Raw genomic sequence first — 19,805 nt, 5'->3', positions numbered from 1 at the left:
CATGTGGTTTTTGTCCTTGGTTCTGTTTATATGCTGTATTATATTTATGGATTTACATGTGTTGAACCATCCTTGTATCCTTGGAATGAAAATGAATTGGTCATGGTGTATGATCTTTTTGAAGTATTGTTGAATATTGTTTGCCACAATTTTGTTGAGAATCTTTGCATCCAAATTCATTAAAGATATTGGTCTATAATTCTCTTATATGGATTATCTCTTTATTGAGTTTGGAATGAGTGTAATGCTGGCTTCATAGAATGAGTTTGGTAGTGTTCCTTCCCTTTCTATTTCCTGGAACAGTTTGAGGAGTATTGGTGTTAGTTCTTCTTTAAAGGTTTGGTAAAATTTGGTTGTGAATCCATCAGGTCCTGTGCTCTTCTTTGTAGGGAGACTATTACTCCTTCCATTGCATTGCATGCAATAGGACTATTTCAGTGTTTAATATCTTCTTGGTTCAATATTGTTTGGTCACATGCAGCTAGGAATTTATCCATTTCATCTAGATTTTCCATTTTACTTGAATATAAGTTTTCAAAGTACTCTCTAATGATTCTCTGGATTTTGTTAGTATTTGTGGTTATGTCCCCCTTTTCATTTCTGAATATACATATATTTGTGTCTTCTTCCTCTTCTGTTTGTTCATGTTGGCTAAGGATTAATCTTCCCAAATAACCAACTTTTTGTTTCATTGATTCTTTGTATACTTTGTCTGGTCTCACTCTCATTGATCCCTGCCCTGATCTTTATTATTTCTCTCCATCTGCTGGTTTTGATCCCTGCCCTGATCTTTATTATTTCTCTCCATCTTCTGGTTTTGGGCTTGGTTTGTTCTTCTTTTTTCTAGGAGCTTAAGGTGCAGCATTAGGTTGTTTACTTGCGAGGTCTCTGTTTTTTTAATGTAAGCACTTAAACCTATAAATTTTCCCCTTAACACATCCTTTTCTGTGCCCCACAGATTCTAGTAGGTCGTATTTTCATTTTTATTTTATTCTAGGAACTTTTCGATTTCTTCCCTTACTAGTATGGTTGCCCATTGGTTTTTCAGCAGTATGTTGTTCAGTCTCCATTTGTTTGAATATTTTCTGTGGTTTCTTTTGTTGTTGAGGTCTAGTTATTTTGCAATATGATCTGATGTGGTGCAGGGCTTTATTTTTATTTTCTTGAATTTGTTGAGCCTTGCTTTGTGTCCTAAAATATGATCTATTTTGGAGAAAGTTCCATGAGCTGCAGAAAAGAATGTTTATTGCCTGGTTGTTGGGTGAAACACTCTGTAGATATCAATCATGCCTAGTTGGTCTGATGTGTGGAGTAGTTCTGAAGTTTCCTTTTTGGTCTTTTGCCTGGATGACCTATCTATTGGTGATAGTGGGGTATTCAGGTCTCCCACTATCACTGTCTTAGCGTATGTCTGTGCTCTTGGGGCCATTAGGGTGTTTTTAATGTAGATGGGTGCATGGTTGTTAAGCATTGATATTTCCTCTGATGAATTATTCCTTTAGTTAATATGAAGTGACCTCTGTTGTGTTTTCTGGCTGATTTTGTTTGGAAGTCTACTTTGTCAGATATGAGTATAGCTATTACTGCCTGTTCATGGGATTCATTTGATTGGAAAACTTTTTTCCACACTTTGACTCTAAGCCAATGTTCATTTTTTTCAGTGAGATAAGTCTCTTGTAAGCAACATATAGTTGGTCTTGTTTTTTAACCCAACTTGGTATTCTGTGTCTTTTGATTGGGTCATTGAGGCCATTTACATTCAGTGTTAATATTGAAAGGCACCTGTTGTTTCCAGTCCTTTTTATTCCCCTGTTGTTTATTTTTTCTGGTTCCTTGTTTACTGGTCTGCTTGCTAAAAGGTGTTTGTTCTTTCTTAAGTCTTCCTTTCTCACTCTAGTTTCTTCTTCTATATGTAAAAGTCCTCAAAGTATCTTCTGTAGTGCTGGCTTGGTAGTACAAATTCCTTTAGTTTTGCCTTGTTGTGGAAGGTTTTAATTTCTCCTTCAATTAGAAAGGATAATTTTGCTGGATAGACTAGTCTAGGTTGACATTTTCTTTCTTTCAGGGCCTGAATTATGTCTTTTTTTTCTATTTTATTATTCATATGTGCATACAAGGCTTGGGTCATTTCTCCCCTCTGGTGGGAATGTAAACTAGTACAACCACTCTGGAAAAACATTTGGAGGCTACTTAAAAAGCTAAACATTGATCTACCATTTGATCCAGCAATACCACTCTTGGGGATATACCCAAAAGACTGTGACACAGGTTACTCCAGAGGCACCTGCACACCCATGTTTATTGCGGCACTATTCACAATAGCCAAGTTATGGAAACAGCCAAGATGCCCCACCACTGACGAATGGATTAAGAAAATGTGGTATCTATTCACAATGGAATTTTATGCAGCCATGAAGAAGAACGAAATGGTATCATTCACTGGTAAATGGATGGAATTGGAGAACATCATTCTGAGTGAGGTTAGCCTGGCCCAAAAGACCAAAAATCGTATGTTCTCCCTCATATGTGGACATTAGATCAAGGGCAAACACAACAATAGGATTGGACTTTGAGCACATGATAAAAGTGAGAGCACACAAGGGAGGGGTGAGGATAGGTAAAACACCTAAAAAATTAGCTAGCATTTGTTGCCCTTAACGCAGAGAAACTAAAGCAGATAGCTTAAAAGTAACTGAGGCCAATAAGAAAAAGGGAACCAGGAACTAGAGACAAGGTTAGATCAAAAAGAATTGACCTAGAAGGTAACACACATGCACAGGAAATTAATGTGAGTCAATGCCCTGTATAGCTATCCTTATCTCAACCAGCAAAAACCCTTGTTCCTTCCTATTATTGCTTATACTCTCTCTTCAACAAAATTAGAGATAAGGGCAAAATAGTTTCTGAATTATGTCTTCCCATGACCTTCTTGCATTTAGAGTTTGAGTTGAAAAATCTGCTGTTTTTCTAATGGGTTTGCATTTATAAGTGACTTGCCTTTTCTCTTTTTCAGCTTTCAGAATTCTTTCTTTGTTCTGTGTTTTGAGTGTTTTGACTATGATGTGTCTAGGGATGTTTCTTTTTTGGTCCTGATTGTGTGGTATTCAGTAAGCTTCCTGCATCTGGGGACTCTATTTCTCAAGGTAGGGATGTTCTCAGCTATTAGTCTATTGAATAGGTTGTCAATGCCTTTAGTTTGTATCTCCTCTCCTTTCTACACCCATGATTCATCGATTTGGTCTTTTCATGGTGTCCCAGATATCTTTCATGTTTCATTCATATTTTCATAGCATTCTTTCATGATCTTTTACTGTTTGGTCTAATTCCTCTACTTTGTCTTCTGTTCCTGATACTCTATTTTCAATTTGTTCCACTCTGTTCACCACGCTTTTGATTGAGATTTTTATTTGGAATATTGAGTTGTTTATTTCAGATTGATTATTTTTCAGGGTTTCCATATCTTTATTGATTTCCTCTTTTGTATCTTGGATAGTCTTCTTAATTTCAGTCATCTCTTTGTTTGTATTCTCTCCAAGCTCATTTAATTTTTTATTCACATCCTCTTTGAGGTCCAGTACTAGCTTTTGTGTTTCTTCTTTGAGGTTGTGAATCATTTTTACTATTGTTTTTTGGATTTCTCTATTTGATATCTCTTCCTCTACCCAGGTGTTTGATCCCTAGTGATGGAATTGGCTTTTGAGGGAGAGCAGTTGTCTTGCTGTTTCATTCTGCATTGAGATTTATGCATCCAGAGTTGTTTTTAGTTATGGTTTTAATCCATTGTGCCTCTGTAGTTGGGGTTTTGAGGTTTTTTTCTTCTGGAGCCCCAGCAGTGTTTCTCAGAGAGGGATATGCTGGATATGTTACCCCTTGGAGGGTTCAAGTTTTGGTGCTGATTACCACTTTTCTCTCCTCAGCAAGGGAGCTGGAGTTTGTGCTCTTTATGGGAGTGCAGGTGCTGTCCTGCAGTTGCAATGGAGAGTATTGGGTCACTGTGCACTTTAGGGGGCAGGCCTCGTAGCACCAGCAGAGTGGTGGATTGCCACTCAGTGGAGCAGCTGGGGTTCCAGCTCTTGGACAGGAGAGATGTGACTCTTTGGCAGGGAGTCACATCTCTCCCTGCCAAATTCACAAATTCACAGTGTGCTTTTGTGTTCCTTTGGGGAACAAGGCTACTGGTGCCACCTGCAGAGTAGCAGGTTATAGCTTTCCTTCCCTCACTGGGGAGTCCAGAGTTCTTGCTCTTTGATGGGGAAGCAAGGGCTTTCTTGCTCTCAGGGACAGTGGGGAGTGCTGGTCTTCTGTGCTGTCTGGGGAGGGAAGCTTCTTGGTGCCAGCAGAATAGCAAAGTCTGGAGCCTGGGGTCCACTTAGGTGTGTGGTGGTAGGCTCCTGGCACTTAGTAGCAAGTTCAGGGTACCCATTGGGCATCAAAGCCAGCAGGCTTGAATTGTCTGGTGTCCACAAGGTTGCCAAGGCCCTGGGTTCTACTTGCAGTGAGGCATGGGATTCCAGGAGTCACAGCAGCTGCTTCAAGCATGGACAACCCAAGTCTGCGGGCAGCAAGAGCTCTGAGGCTTGCTTGCTGGCGCTGGGCTACTTAGAGCTATGGCAGCTGCTGCAGGCACGGGGGATCCAAGCCTTCAGACAGCATGAGTTCTGGTGTCTGCTTTCCAGGTATGGGCTCCAGAGTCATAGTACGGTAGTGCTGTAAGCATGAGGGGACCAAGCATTTGGGTAGCAGGAGCCCTGGGGCCTGATTTCCTGCACAGTTCATTAGCTCTGCTGCCAGCTCAGAGCAACCAAGCCTGCAAGCAGCAGCAGTTCTGGTGCCTGATTTCCCACACAGGCTTCAGAGATTGCAGTTCACTGGGTCTGATGCAGGCTCGGCTCAAGAGAACCAAGCCTGCAGGCAGTGGGAGTTCTGGGGCCTGGTTTTCCACATGGACTTCAGGGAGTGCAGTTCAATGGGTCTGCTGCTGGCTCAGGAGAACCAAGTCTGTGAGCAGCAGGAGTTCTGGGGCCTGATTTCTTGCATGGGCTTCAGGGAACACAGTTCTGTTTTGTTGCTTCCAAGGGAACCCAGCCTACTGGCTTGTGTCTTCTGTTACCAGCAGAGCATGGGAGCCATGGATCCTGCTTACACAGGGACGCCGGTTTCCCTGGTGTTTCAGGGTGAATGTAGCAGGTCCCATAGTAGGGGGAAGCATGGAGCTCCAAGTTCCTATGTGCCAGGAAGCAGGACTTACCACCAAGTGAGTGCTGAGTAATGAAGCCTGGAGCCACGCAGCAACTTCAGGGGCAGGGTATCAGGAGTGTTGAGCTACAAGTCATTCTTCTCATTTTTCATGTGGTTAGTTGCTTCTCTATTTGCAGATTCAGAGAGGGCTTGCTTCTCGCTTTTTATGGGACCCCGTGGGTGCCTTTTAGGGTCCTCTGATCTTCCTTTTTCAGGGTAGTTAGTCACCTCTGGGCTGTAGGAATGTCAACAATCCACCATCTTCCTTCTTCTCAAAGAAGCTTTCTAAAGGTCACTCAGCCTATGAGGAGCTTGAACACCAAGAAGCTCAGGGTGTCCATAATGCCAGTTGGCCGTGGCCCATAGAGCCATTCACTTTTTCCGTGCTCACCATTGCCCTTCCAGGCAGGGCCAGTGGAAGAAAGCAGCCCAGCCAAGAGGATGGAAGCACCAGGTTCACAAACTATTTGCCCAGGCTGGCCTCGACCTGTGATCTTCCCAATCTCAGCCTCCCAAGTAGGTAGGATTACAGGTGTGAACCACAAATATCCAGCCAATAGCAGGAAACTTTATTACCTCGCTTCCAATAATGAACATATAACTCAGATACAAAATTTATAAAGGAACATTATGTTTGAACAACAATTTAGACCAAATGGGTTTAACAGACATATAGAAAACATTCCACCCAACAGCAACAATATACATACTCTTCCCAAGCACATGTGGAACATTCTCTGTGATAGAGCATATGTTAGGCCACAAGATGAGTGCTATGGTTTGGCTATTGTTTGAATGTGCCCCTGAAGGTTTCATGTGTTCAAACTCATTTCCCACTGTAAGGCATATTGTTCAGGGGTGAGGCTTTTAGAAGGTGATTTAGGATCATATAAGGTCATCAGGGTGGAGGACCCATAATTAAGTACTAGAATCTTCATAAGAAAAACAAGAGAGACCAGAAAATGCACCCATGTATGCTCCCTGTCATTTGCCATGTGATATTCTGTACTGTTTAGGAAGCAAGGTCATTACCATAGATGGCTTTTTTGACGTTGGACCTCTAGTGCCATGAGCCAAAATAAACCTCTTATTGTTCAAGCTTACCCAGTTTGTAGTGTTGCTATTGGCAACAAAACAATGCAACCAAACAGAAAATTTATATCAAGTATGAGGTTGTTGCTAAAAATGAATACCAGAAAATATGGAAATATGTATGGAACTGGAATATGGGCAGAAGTTGAAACAGTTTAAAGGAGCAGGTTAGAAAAGTGCTACAGTGCTGTAAGCAGAGCATTATGGGTGATTCTATGAGTTTTCAGAAGGCAAGGAGACTAGGGAACTAGTCTCAGATGGAAATCATGTTCCTATTGGAAATAGAAGAAAAGTTCTCCTTGTTAAGAAGTAGCAAATAATTTGGCCGAGCTGTGTCCATGCCCTAGAGCTTTATGGAAGGTTTAAATATAAATGGCAGAAAGACACTTCTAAACAAAATAGAAATGGGACTATATGTGTAGTTTGGGGCTGCCTTCAGTATAATTCAAGAGCATAAGGGAAACAAACAGAAAGATTGCAAATTTTGCAGCCTAAGAAAGGAGTGAAGATAAAGCATGCAAATGTATGGACAGTATACCTCTTGCTAAAGATATTAGAATAGCTCAAAGGAGCCATTTGTTTTGTATTGGGACAATTGGTAAAAAGGCTTTGAGGGCATCTCAAATATCTTTGAGGCCATCACAGACCTGTAGACCTTCTAAGGCAAAACTGGTTCAGGAAAGAACTTTAGGACATTTCACCCCAGTTTCAAAGCCCAAGCCCACTTTGGGATTCTTCTTTGTTTTCTGGCAGTGCTCTGTGGCTGCAACCACTCAAGCAGGAAAAGGTATAGCTCATGCCAGTAGTAGACATTGGTGTCCATATGACTGGGTTATTGCAAGTGCACAGAATACACAAATTATAGGGTCTTGGATGCTTCCACCAAGATTTCAAAGGAAAGCCTTGTAGTCCAGACAGAAGTTTTCCTCAGGGTCAGAATCCCTGTAGAGAACATCAAATGGAGTGATATGGAGCTGCGACAGGGAGCCCAGAAAAGTAGAGATACTGGCAATGTTCAGTGCCCACCAGGCAAAGCAACCAAGAATCTGCATGAAGCCCAAGAGGGCAGACATATGTGTGGAAACCAGGAAAGTTATAGTGGTCACCACTCACTTATCATTGTCTTACACACAAGTTGTCATACTTAGAGCTTTAAGATCTAATTTCTGCATTTCTGTGTTTCAGTCTTTCTTTGGGTCAATTACTCCTTTCTTTTTAGTTGCCTGTTTCTTCATTTTTGAATATGAATGTTTACCCTGTGCCTGTCCTGCCATTGTATCTTGGCAGCATGTAACTTTTGTTTTTATTTTTATTTTTACAGGGGCTCACAGCTAAACAAGTTTACCTTGAGTCTTGGATGAGATTTTGGACTTGGACTTTTGAGTGATGCTAGAATGAGTTAAGACTTTGGGGCATGAGGATGGAATGAGTGCATTTTGTGCTTCAAAATGAACATGAACCTTGGGGGCCAAGGATAGAATGCCATTGTTTGGCTATAGTTTGAGTGTATCCCTCCAGGTTTCATGTATTAAATTTACCTCTGCATTTTTGGGGTTTAAAAGTAGAGCCTTTGGGGATGATTAGAATTGGATGTGGTCATTAAGGTGGAGCCCCCATGATTGCCTTTATAAGAAAAGGGAGAGAAATAAAAGTACATGCATGTGAGTTCCTTGTCACTTGCTGTGTGATGCCTCATACCACCTCAGGATTCTGTCAGCAAGAAGGTTATCACCACATGTAACCTGTCAAACTTGAACCTCCAGAATTATGAGCAAAAATAATCTCTTGTCATTAAAATCTGCTCAATATGCGATATTATGCTTGGGGCAAAAGAAAATAACTAAGACAACAAATCTTAACATGTTTAAGAAGATTAAAATCAGATCAAGTACATTTATTTCAAATTCAGTGGTATAAAACTAAAAATAAATAGCAGGAAATTCCACAAACACACAGAAATTAAACAAAATGCTCTTGAACAGCCAATGGATCAATGAAGAAGTTAAAGGAGAAATTCAAATTTCTCAATGGAAATAAAAATGGAATTACAACAAACCAAAACTCATGAGATGCATCAAAAGCAGTTCTAAGAGGGAAATTTATAGCAATAAAAGAGAAAGGAGAGTTGCGGATGTGGATCAGTGGTATAGTGCTTGCCTAGCATATTCAAGCCCCTGGGTTCTATCCTCAGAACTACAAAATTCCAAAATAATCTTCATAGATATGAAAAATGGAAACTTCAAAAAAGCAATAAATAGCCAAGACAACCATGAGCAAAAAGAACAAAGCTGGAAGCTTCGCATACCTGATTTCAAACTGTACTACAGTGCAGTGGTAATTAAAACACCATTGTGGTGGCATTAATGTAGATACACTGACCAAGGGAACAGAATGATAGCCCATAAATAAACCCATGTATCTCGTCAACTGATTTTTGAAAGAAGTTCCAAGAATATACAATGGGAAAGTACAATCTTTTTAATAAACATGGTTGGAAAACTGAATATAAATATGCAAAATGATGAAATTGGACCCTTATCTCATACCACACACCAAAACACAAATCAAAATGGATTAAAGACTTAAACTAAGACTCAAAACTATAAAACTAATAGTAGAAAATATGGGGGAACTATACAACCTTGGTCTGGGTAACGATTTTTTGGATACTACAGAAAAAGCAGAGACAACAAAAGGAAAATAGACAAATGGGATTACATCAAAATAAACTACTTGTGGAGTTGAGTGTGTGTCTCAGTGGTGGAGAACAGTTACCAAGCACATGCAAAGCCCTGGGTTCAATCCCTAGTACTGCAAAAATATGCTTTTGTTCAATAAGGGAAACAGAATAAAGAGACATGGTGGGAGAATATATTTTAAAGTCACAAATCTGATAAGTGATTAATATTCAAAATATATGAAGAACTAAAACAACTCTATAGAAAGAAAAAAATAATCCATTTAACAAATGGACAAGGGACCTGAAAAGACATTTCTCAAAAATGGCTAACACATACATGTAAAAAATACCATCACTAATCATTAGGAAAATGTGAATCAAAATCACAATGAGTTGTCGCCTCATACATGTTAAAATGGTTATTACCAAAAAGATGAAAGATAGGTGTTGGAAAAAATGTGTCAAAAAACAAAAATTGAATTGCCATATGATTCATAATTACATTAGTGAGTATTAGCCCCAAAATTTGAAATACTATGTTGAAGAGATATCTCCACTTCAATATTCATTGTAAAACTAGTCACAAAAGCCAAGCTGTGGAATCAACCTAAGTGCCATCAGTGGATGTATAAATAAAGTAAATGTGCTATATATATGTATATATATATATATATATGTGTGTGTGCATACATGCATGTATACATATAATAGTATACTATTCAACCTTATAAAAGGAAGAAATTCTGTCATTTGCAGCAACATAGATAGAATTGGAGTGCATTATATTAAGTGAAATAAGCCAGACACTGAAAGACACTTACATATAGAATTTGAAGTAATTGAGCTCATAGAAGTGGAGAGTAGAATTGTGGTTACCAGAGGCTGAAAGTCAAATGGTACAAAGCGTCATCTAGATAGTAGCAATAATTGACTTTTTTTAGATCTATTGCACAATATGGTGAATATAGCTTACAATTTAGTACTGTATATGTCTGTATCACTAGGAGCAAAAACTTTGAGTATTTGAGGTGATAGATGTTAATGTTAATTAGCATGATTTAGTCATTCCACAGTGTGTCAGAAATCATAACATCACCTTGTATCCCACAATTTTATACAGGTTGAGTAAGCCATATCCAAAATGCTTGAAACTAGAAGTATTTCAGATTTTGGATTTTGGAATATTTCCATATACATAGTGAGACATCTTGGAGATGGGTTCCAAATCTAAACATGAATTTCATTTAATTTATGTCTCATATGCACCTCATACACATACTCTGATGGTAATTTTATGAAGCATTTTTAGTGCACCTGCATTTTGACTGTAGTCATCTGAGGTCATGTATGAAATTTTCCACTTATCTTGTCATCATCAGTACTCAAAAAGTTCAAATGTTGGCCAGGTGTGGTGGCACACACACATAAAGTCAGAACTGAGGATGATAAGGCGGGAAGACCACATGTTCAAGGCCAAAGGGCTGGCAGAATGGCTCAGGTGGTAGAGCGCCTACCTAGCAAGCGTGAGGCCCTGAGATCAAATGCCAGTACCGCCAAAAAAATGTTCAAGGCCAACCTGGGGTACATAATGTCTTTAAAGAGTTTCAAATTTTGTATCTTCATTGGAAGAAAGGAAGGAAGGGTGAGAGAGAAGGAAGGAGGAAGGGAGAAAGGAAGAGAGGGAGGGAGGGAGTAACAGAGGAAAGGAGGAGGGAGGGAGGGAAGAAGAAAGAAAAAAGAAAGAAAAGAAAAGTTTCAGATTTTGGAGCATTTTGGATTTAGGATTAGGGATTCTCAACCTTCATAATTATAATTTGTTTACACATAATAAAAAATTTTAAATAAAATTAATGAGAATGGTATTGGTAACATGCATGATACTCCAGAAAATGGGTTATTCTAAAATTGGAGGAAAAATTAAAAAATCTTTTTAACATTGTATCAGAAGTAATCATTTTCAAAATCTAGAAATAAATATTAAGAGCTGTGGACTGGCAGAGTGGTCAAGCAGTAAGAGCACCTGTCTATCAAGCATGAAGCCCGAGTTCAAACCCCAGTGATGCCCACCCCCAAAAAAGAAAAATCACAATTAAGTGCTATCTGGGTACATAGAAATGTTTTAGCGTTCTACCAAGTCACATTTTCCCTTTTCAAAACCTTCAATATTAGCAAGGGGACATATAGAATTCAAAAATGTTTTTGACAACTAGATAATGACAGTAGTGTTTCTACTGTTACTAGAAAAGAATGAAAAAATATGAAATTGAAATAGAATTATACGAGTGATCAACCTCTGTCAACATTCGACCACAAGGAACACTCATTTTATACCTAACCCACCTTGACTGACAGAGAAGGTTGACAGTGGGCTGACAGTAGACATCCCAATATGAAGACTTTGCAAAAACTATCATATTCTCTTGACTGTGACTTCATCAGTTATTACAAAACAGGTTTTTTCTAAGACATGAAAAGTTTTTCTACATTACTGGTTTGTTTTCTTGCATTATGAGATTTTTTTCAATTTGATTCACTTTGAAATACTAAAATAACTTCTACTGTAAGGGATGGAGATGCTGCTCAAGTAGTAGAGCACTTGCTTCACATACATGGACCCCAGGTTTGATCCCTGGCATCACACAAAAACAAAGTGACTTTAAAAAGACGCAATCTTTATCAACAGTTGTATAAACTTTCTACATGTAGAATGTGGAATTCTGTGACTAAAACAGTTTCACATTTGTCTGTGTTATATTTCCATTTATGTACCAAATACCTGAGATAATCAACTTAAAAAGAGGAAAGATTCATTTTGGTTTCAGTCCCTGGTCCCTTTGCCCCTTTACTTTGGACCTGTGGCTAGGCAGAACATCATTGTGGGGAGTGCACAGTGGAGCAAATCTACTCACCTCATGGCAGCTAGGAAGCAGGGTGAGGTAGAGGGGAGAAAGAGAGAAAGGGATCAGGGTCACAATATCCCCTTCAAGTGCATGCTCCAAATGACTGAACTTCTTTCCAGTAAGGCCCCACCTTCTAAAGGTTCTACCAGCTCCCAACAGTGCCATCAGCAATGGATCAGTTCTTCAATACATGAATTTTGGAGGGACATTTAAGATCCAAACCATATCACTATCCTTCTATATCTTGTTCCCTTTTTACTTTTAGTTGGAGCTTGAAGGAACTGGAGGAGTTTTAACACGAAATATCAAGTATTTAACTTGAAAGTCAGTTCAAGTTTGTAAAGAGTTTTGTCTGCATCTTCTTCTCCGGATTTTAATATCAGTTTGGTTTTTAAAAGAAGAAATCAATGCTTTCCTTTATAAATGTATAACTCTCAATCAGCAAGTCATTCAATTTGGAATTTTTTTCTACACTTTTTCAGCCCCACTATTAGTAGTAGTATCAATTCAGGCATAATTGACTAGGACTAGGAAGCTTGAAAATGAAGCTAGTTCATTTATATATCCTGTAGGCCACCTTAGTTCAAAAAGAACCATATTCTGACCCAGTGGTCTCAAAATATTTTCAAGCCCATACCCTAGTATGTACTCTAATATTCATTTTTTATTTGTGTTTATACATAATAATATGCATGTATGAATATATAAATATTTAATATATACATATATGTTTGTTTTTAATTTACTATTATACCAACATGTCATGCCCATTATAGAATGTTCAATGAATGAGATAAAAATGTAAATATAACATTCCCTACTATAAATCTTCCACTATCCTAGTGGATTGCCTTTTGCACTCTGCTTTGGAAATTTCTTTTTTTGTGTGTTTTTTGGGGGGTGTTTTTTTGTTTTTTTCACATGAAAGTATTGAGTTTATTAATCCTCATGAAAAGCCCATAACCATCGCAGATGTTTACAGCTTATTAATCCTCAAGGAAAACCTGCACAATCATTGCCGTTAAAGTCATTGTAGAGTGCTTATTCCTTCGACTTTTTGCCAGCACCAACACTGGCCTTTGCTGTCCCCTTGACTTTCTTCATCCTGTTTTTACGTTCCTTTCACTGTTTCCTTGAGGTCTTTTTCTTCTCACACAGGCTGTGTCTTGCAAGTCTGTGTTTTGGCTCATTTTTCTTTTCATAATCCAAGGAAGCATAAATCATGCCAAAGCCAGTTGTCTTTCCACCACCAAAATGGGTTCTGAATCCAAATACAAAAATGGCATCTGGTGTAGTCTTGTACATTTTAGCTAGTTTTTCACGAATTTCTGTCTTAGGTACTGTTGCCTTCCCAGGATGAAGGGCATTGATGACCATTTGTTTCCTCTGAAGTAGACGGTTGGTCATGAACTTCCTGGTACGGATAGTTACTTTGTCATTCATGATGGCAGGTGATCCTCAGGAGAAGAAAAGAGCTGGAAATATCTTTTCTAACCAACATAAGAATTATTCTTCCTTTGTGAATATAGTGTTTCATTTATTTCTATTAAAAGAGCTTCGTCTGTCCTCCAGTAATAATTAGAGCCAAACCCTGTAAACTTTAATCAGTAATATTTGTTGTTAAAATCTAATCTAATGAAAACTTTTAGTGTGTTTATAGCTCTTTTAGTATTTTGTGTCACCTGCGATTTATCACTTCAATGAGAATATATAGAAATAAGCACTATGTATTGCAAAAAAAATCTACTTATGTGTCATTAATCTTTATCTAAAATAGTAACTTCTTTGTTCGCCCAGAAATTGAAGAACAATTTGTTGGTATTTGTTTGTTGACATCTATAAGTATATAACACCTGTGGAAGATTATGTGGTAAATATTAATAAAAATACATTCCTTGAAACAGCCAGTAAAGATATTGTGGAAATGTTTATGATAGGTAGAGTAACTAATCAGGGCTAGGGTCTGTTTTTCAAATAGGTCTGCATGTTGTCCTAACACAGAACACTAGACAATAAAAATAATTCAAACATCTTTAAAAGCATTTTTAAAACTCACAGTAACTTCTAAGTTTAAAAATGAGACAAGTTCCTTTATTATTTCATAAACCATTTTGGTTTTGAATGTACCCATTTTGTAAAATACCAAAATACAGTCTTCTCTACCATTCATACGAGCTGTTTTTTATGGTCCTGCATGCTGGTTAGTTTTAAACCAAAAGCATAGATCTTATGTGGTTACACTGAAAGGCTTTGTAAGGCTTTCAATTAGGAATTGAATTCATACTTCCTTTGATGAGCTGGGACTATAGTCATTTGAACATGATTCGAGTTCAAGATGTTTCCTGCTCTTTTCCAGTGGATTTTGCCAATGAAAATTAAATCCAATGGCACTTTTTCTAAAAATTTAGATTACTTAGTTTTTCCTAGCTTGCGTCCACTAAGTAAATTAATCTCAAGATTATTTATAGGGCTAACAGTGTAGATCAGTGGTAGTATATATGATTATCACACAGAGGCCCTGAGTTCAACTCCCAGCATTAAAAAAATTATTTATAAAGCTGATGGAGTGGTTCAAATAGTAGAGTGCCTGCCTAGCAAGTGCAAGGCCTGAGTTCAAACCTCATAACACAAAAAAATTACTTATAAGTTATTTCTGACCGTCAGGAGTTACTTTGTTTCCTTCCACAATCTCAAGATTGCTTGTCTTTTCATAATTACTTTGGTAATTAATTTGAATGGATGCCATATGGTTCTGGAAATCATTGTTGTTAACACTTGGGACAAGTGAATCACTCATAACAAATGAAAAACTGAGCTCATATGCTTGCTAATCCCCACACATATATTAATTATAACACCATGGATCAAACAATCTGTGGAAGTAACCAGAACCTTCTTTAAAATTGGTACAAATTGGTGCAGTTTTCCTGGGATCACGAGATTGAAAGTTGGAGTGGGGAATTATGCAAAAATATCTAAAGAATCACTGAACCTGATTGAAAGAGGGAAAGGTAGGAAAGCACATAAAAGGAAAAAAGTTGATAAATGGGACTTAACAAAATTAAGAACATCTGCTTTTCAAAAGACACTGTCAAGAGAATGAAAAGACAAGCCACAGACTGGGGGGGGGGTACTTGAAAATCATATAGCCAAGATATTTATATAATTTATATAATCAAATATTTATATAATTAAATAAATATAAAGAATAATCAAAGCTGGCGGCCAAGTGGCTCACATCTGTAATCCTAGCTACTCAGGAGACAGAAATTAGGAGGATTGTGGTTCAAAGCCAGCCCCGGCTAATAGTTCACAAGACCCTATCTCGAACAACCCTTCACAGAAATAGGGCTGGTGGAGTGGCTCAAGGTGAAGGCTCTGAGTTCAAGCCCCAGTACCTTTAAAAATAATAATAATAATCAAAACTCAATAATAAAGTGACATCCATTAGGTACAGAGTTCTTTTTTTTTTCTTTTTGGTAGCACTGGAGTTTAAACTCAGGGCCTCACAGTTGTTACGCAGGCACTTTTACTGCTTGAACACTCCACCAGTCCCCAAGTTTCTTTTGAGGGTGAAGAAGTTTTCTTGGAATTAGTGATAATGGTTGCACACTCTGAATTCACTAAAACTTATTGAATTGAGTATTTTAAATGTGTTATATGAATTGTTATGGCTATAGAACAGTAACTGACCATATGAAGTGTTAGCAATTATGTGGAACAACTAGAATTTAAGCAGCCACAGTGGATGGAAATGTAAGTTGATACAACTATACTGGCAAACTTTGGCAGCTTCTTAAAAAGTTAAACATACAACTACCATATAAACCAGTCATTCCATTCTTAGATATTTGATGAAGATAAATGAGTGCATGTGTCCATAAAACTATTTCTACACAAATATGTATACCAATTTTATTTGTAAAACTGGAAACAACACAAAGGTTCACCAACAGATGAATGAATAAATAATTTGTAACCTAGGAGACAGAATCAAAAAGTGTACTAGAGACCAAAAAATGTTTTTCAGACACTGTGGTTGGAGCTCAGTGGTAGTGTTTAGCATGCCCAATACTCAGGGTTCAATCCCCAGCATTGCAAAAGTAAAATTTAAAAAATAGAAAACCTGTATTCTAATTCTGGAATCTTAAGCCCTGAAATAAGTCACATAACATTTCAGGGCATTGGCTTTCGTATTTAGGTAATAGGAGAAATAATATTTATCTCATTTATTTCATATGTGGGTTCGAAATCCGTGACGTACATATACTGACTTCCTTGATAAATTGTAGTGTTATGACATTTTTATTGGTTTTTTTATCTTTTTCTGATTAAATCTATGAAAATGCTTTCTGAAATTTAAATTTTGTCTTTCTGTTTTCTCACATTAAAGAGGCTATAAATTCAGGGCTCTTTAAATCCTAGATGAGTAATTGGTATATTTTTACCTTCTTTAATTTAATTCATAAATTAATTATACAAAAAGGTTTCATTGTGATATTTGCCACATACATATAATGTACTTTGAACAAACTCAACACATACATATTTCTCTTTCATAACCATCCTCCCTTCACCCCTCCTTTTTAACAATTTTTGATGTGTTGTTGTGCTATTTTCATACACATATATAATGTGACTTCTATAACATTCATCCCCTCATTGTCTTCTCCTTTCTCCCTCCTCCCACTCACTGATTCCCCCACAAAACAGTCTCCCTTTTACAATTATGCTAATTTTTTTAGTTCTAAATTCTGCATGTGAGCAAAAACATGCAGTATTTGTCTTTGTGAGCCTGGCTTATTCTCACTTAACATGATAATCTCCAGTTCCATCCATTTTCCTGAAAATGATGTAATTGCATTCCTCTTTATGGCTGAATAATACTCCTTTGTGTATATGTGCCATATCTTCTTTATCCAGTCATAGGTTGTTGGGCACCATATCTTGGCTATCATAAATAGTGCTGTTATAAACATGGGTGTGCAGGTATCTCTCTTGTATGTTGATTTACATTCCTTTAGATATATGTCCAAAAGTGCAATAGCAGGATCATATGGTAGTTCTATTTTTTAGTTTCTTAGGCCTGGCGAAGTGGCTCAAGTGGTAAGAGTGCCTGCCTAGCAAGCATGAGACCCTGATTCAAACCCCAGTGCTGCCAAATTTTTAAAAAGACTATTTTTAGTTGCTTGAGGAACCTCCATACTAATTTCCTTAGCATCTGGATCAATTTACATTCCACAAACAGGGTGTAAGAATTCCTTTTTCCCACGTCATCACCAGCATTTGTTTGTTTTCTTGAGCATAGCCATTCTGACTGGGGTGAGAGGGAATCAATGAATTAGACATGCAGTTCTCAGAAGAAGTACAGATGGCTAATAAATGCATGAAGAAATGTTCAACGCCCTTAGCCATAAAAGAATGCAAATTGAAATGATATTTTACTTTCTTGGAAGGTTTATTTGTGTTTGATAATTTACTTCCTGTGAGATCCAAGAGACTAGTAGAATTTACAAGCATATCATCAGGATTGTTGATTCTTTAGCACATTAACAATATTTATGCTAAATCTTTGAATTATACTTCTTCTCCCTATCCTCCAAAGAAAGATGCTAGTCACTAAAATACATACTCCATTTGCTACTCTTCCATGTCCAAACACAAATGACACCTTTTGATGGAGTATATCTTTATTGTAAATAAAAACATGATTACTACTGTTATGTACAAGTTGAGTTCCAGAGTTGTGCAAGTTTCTTTATTCTATTTGGTCTACTGACCTTCAATTTTTTAGCTCTTTGCCATTTGCTACAGGTGGGACACAACCCAAAGGAGTCAGTGTGCCTAGGTGTAGACCTGAGTAGTGGACACAGTTAGCCCCAGAGACTGGCCAGACTACCAGCAGGGCCATTCTCACCTTCTAAGTTTGCTGGGACCACCTGCTCTCCAGGCACCTCTCCACCAGCTTTTTAGCCACTGACATTAAAATATTGGAATACAGAAGTGAAGAAAACGCTTAAACCCAGAAGATTTATCTTCAGTTAGTTAAAAATATGAATCCTCTAACAGAGGACCCACAGATTATCAAAGCAACACCACTGCAGAAAATGCTTTCCTCTTGTACTAGAACAATGCTAATAGTGACATCACTAATGGTGACACCCTGGGATGTTAACATTTGACTCCAAGCCCAGAACAACCCATTCCCCAAAGGAAAATGTTTTGTATGTAGTAATGGATTCACAGATCTATATGTGTATATGAAGAGGGAGGCAATGAAACATGGTACAAGAAGCCAGGAAATTTCCAAGGACCATTGGATGCCTTTTTAAAAATCATTCAAAATGAGTGCATTAAATCCATGGGGAGTGTCATTCCTCTTAATCTAGTGATGGCAGTTCTGGCCGCAGTTATTTATTTTACCTACTATGACCAATGAACTGCTCTTCTGTGATCTAAATTAATAGACAATGAAACCCTAATACCAATTGTTGCTGGACTTGTAGCCAGATTTGGTGCAATAACTATGGTAAGTTCATTAAAACTGACTAGAACGAAGATGAAGTCTAAGAAGTTTTCTTACAATGAACTGCATCAATTTGTCAGCAAGAAAATATCTAAAGATGTTTGGATTTCCCTTTGAAAGGGATAAGCTCTTACTCTTCTCAGCAATGTACTGGCATATGAAATTTTAAAAACGTGGTTGTATGAGAAACCTGGTTTATATGAACCAACATTTATGATCAACTTTACTTCAGGGGCATTGTCTGGTTCTTTTGCACTTGTTATAACTTTACCATTTCATGTCATAAAAACACAAAGTATCTAGGGACTTGGCTTGAGTGGTAGAGTACTTGCCTAGAAAGTGTGAGGCCTTGAGTTCAAACCCCAATAAAAGAGAAAAAAAAATGGAAAAAAAGACAGATTTCAAGCTGGACGCCCATGGTTTACACCTATAATCCTAGCTCCTTAGTAGGCTGAGATCAAGAGGATCACAGTTCCAGGCCAGCCAAGGTTAAAAAAAAAAGTTAGCGAGATTCCCTCTCAACAGAAAAAAGCTGGATATAGTGGTGCACTCCTGCCATCCTAATGATGGTGGGAAGCTTAAAAAACAAGAGTGAGTCCAGGCAGCTTGGGTAAAAAAGTGAGACCATATCTCCAAAATAACCAGAGAAAAAATGACTGGAGGAGTGACTCAAGTGGTAGAGCATCTGCCTACCAAGCATGAAGCCCTGAGTTCAAACTGCGGTACAGGCAAAAAAAAGCAGACACAAATTTTTATGAAAGTCATAAAATTTCTGTGCCTTTGCATATGTCAACCTGAGTTATAATGAAGAGCACTGGTGCTAAAAAATAGATTTCAAGATTATTTACAGGCCTAATTCCTTGCTTGATTAACATTGCTCCTGCTTGTGCCATTATGCTCAGTACATATGAATTTGGAAAGTCTTTGTCCAGAAATAAAATGTTCAAAGACAGCAATTCTAGTGATGCTATTTTAAATTAAAATCACAACCATAGCCAAATAAGATGAAAACTCACAGGCAATGTAGACTTTAAGGGACTTATTATAATTAAGCTCTGCTTGAAAAAGACCTTTACCATTAAGCAACACACTACATAGAAAACTTCTGTAGGTATAAAAGTAATTTTATAGGCATCTAATTCCAAAGAATAATGTTTGTTTTTGTGCTGCTTCTTGTGTGTGCCTTAATATAATATCAGAATCTTTATGATATGAAATCCTACTCAGAGATTGTGAAGTCATGTTTGTCAAATATTTTAATTTTTTAACTTGGGAATAAAATTATTGTATGTTATAATATTATACATTCTTATATTTATACAAAATTTGCAAATAATTACAGAGAATTCCTGTGTACCTTCCCTTCAGC

At 37.6% G+C, this 19,805-nt stretch overlaps 1 protein-coding gene and 2 pseudogenes across 19 annotated transcripts in view; 2 read left to right on the top strand and 1 right to left on the bottom strand.

Moving 5' to 3' along the window:
* The window catches only part of Zc3h12b (zinc finger CCCH-type containing 12B), a 305,889-nt gene that overhangs the window by 217,626 nt on the left and 68,458 nt on the right, over positions 1-19,805 (top strand). The gene's annotated exons all lie outside the window — the stretch shown is intronic.
* LOC141419703 (small ribosomal subunit protein eS24 pseudogene) lies at positions 13,018-13,353 on the bottom strand (annotated as a pseudogene).
* LOC141419657 (mitochondrial glutathione transporter SLC25A40-like) lies at positions 16,692-19,703 on the top strand (annotated as a pseudogene).

Source organism: Castor canadensis, chromosome X (genome assembly GCF_047511655.1).
Source record: "Castor canadensis chromosome X, mCasCan1.hap1v2, whole genome shotgun sequence".
Taxonomy (NCBI): domain Eukaryota; kingdom Metazoa; phylum Chordata; class Mammalia; order Rodentia; family Castoridae; genus Castor; species Castor canadensis.
This window is presented reverse-complemented; position numbering and strand designations above follow the sequence as displayed.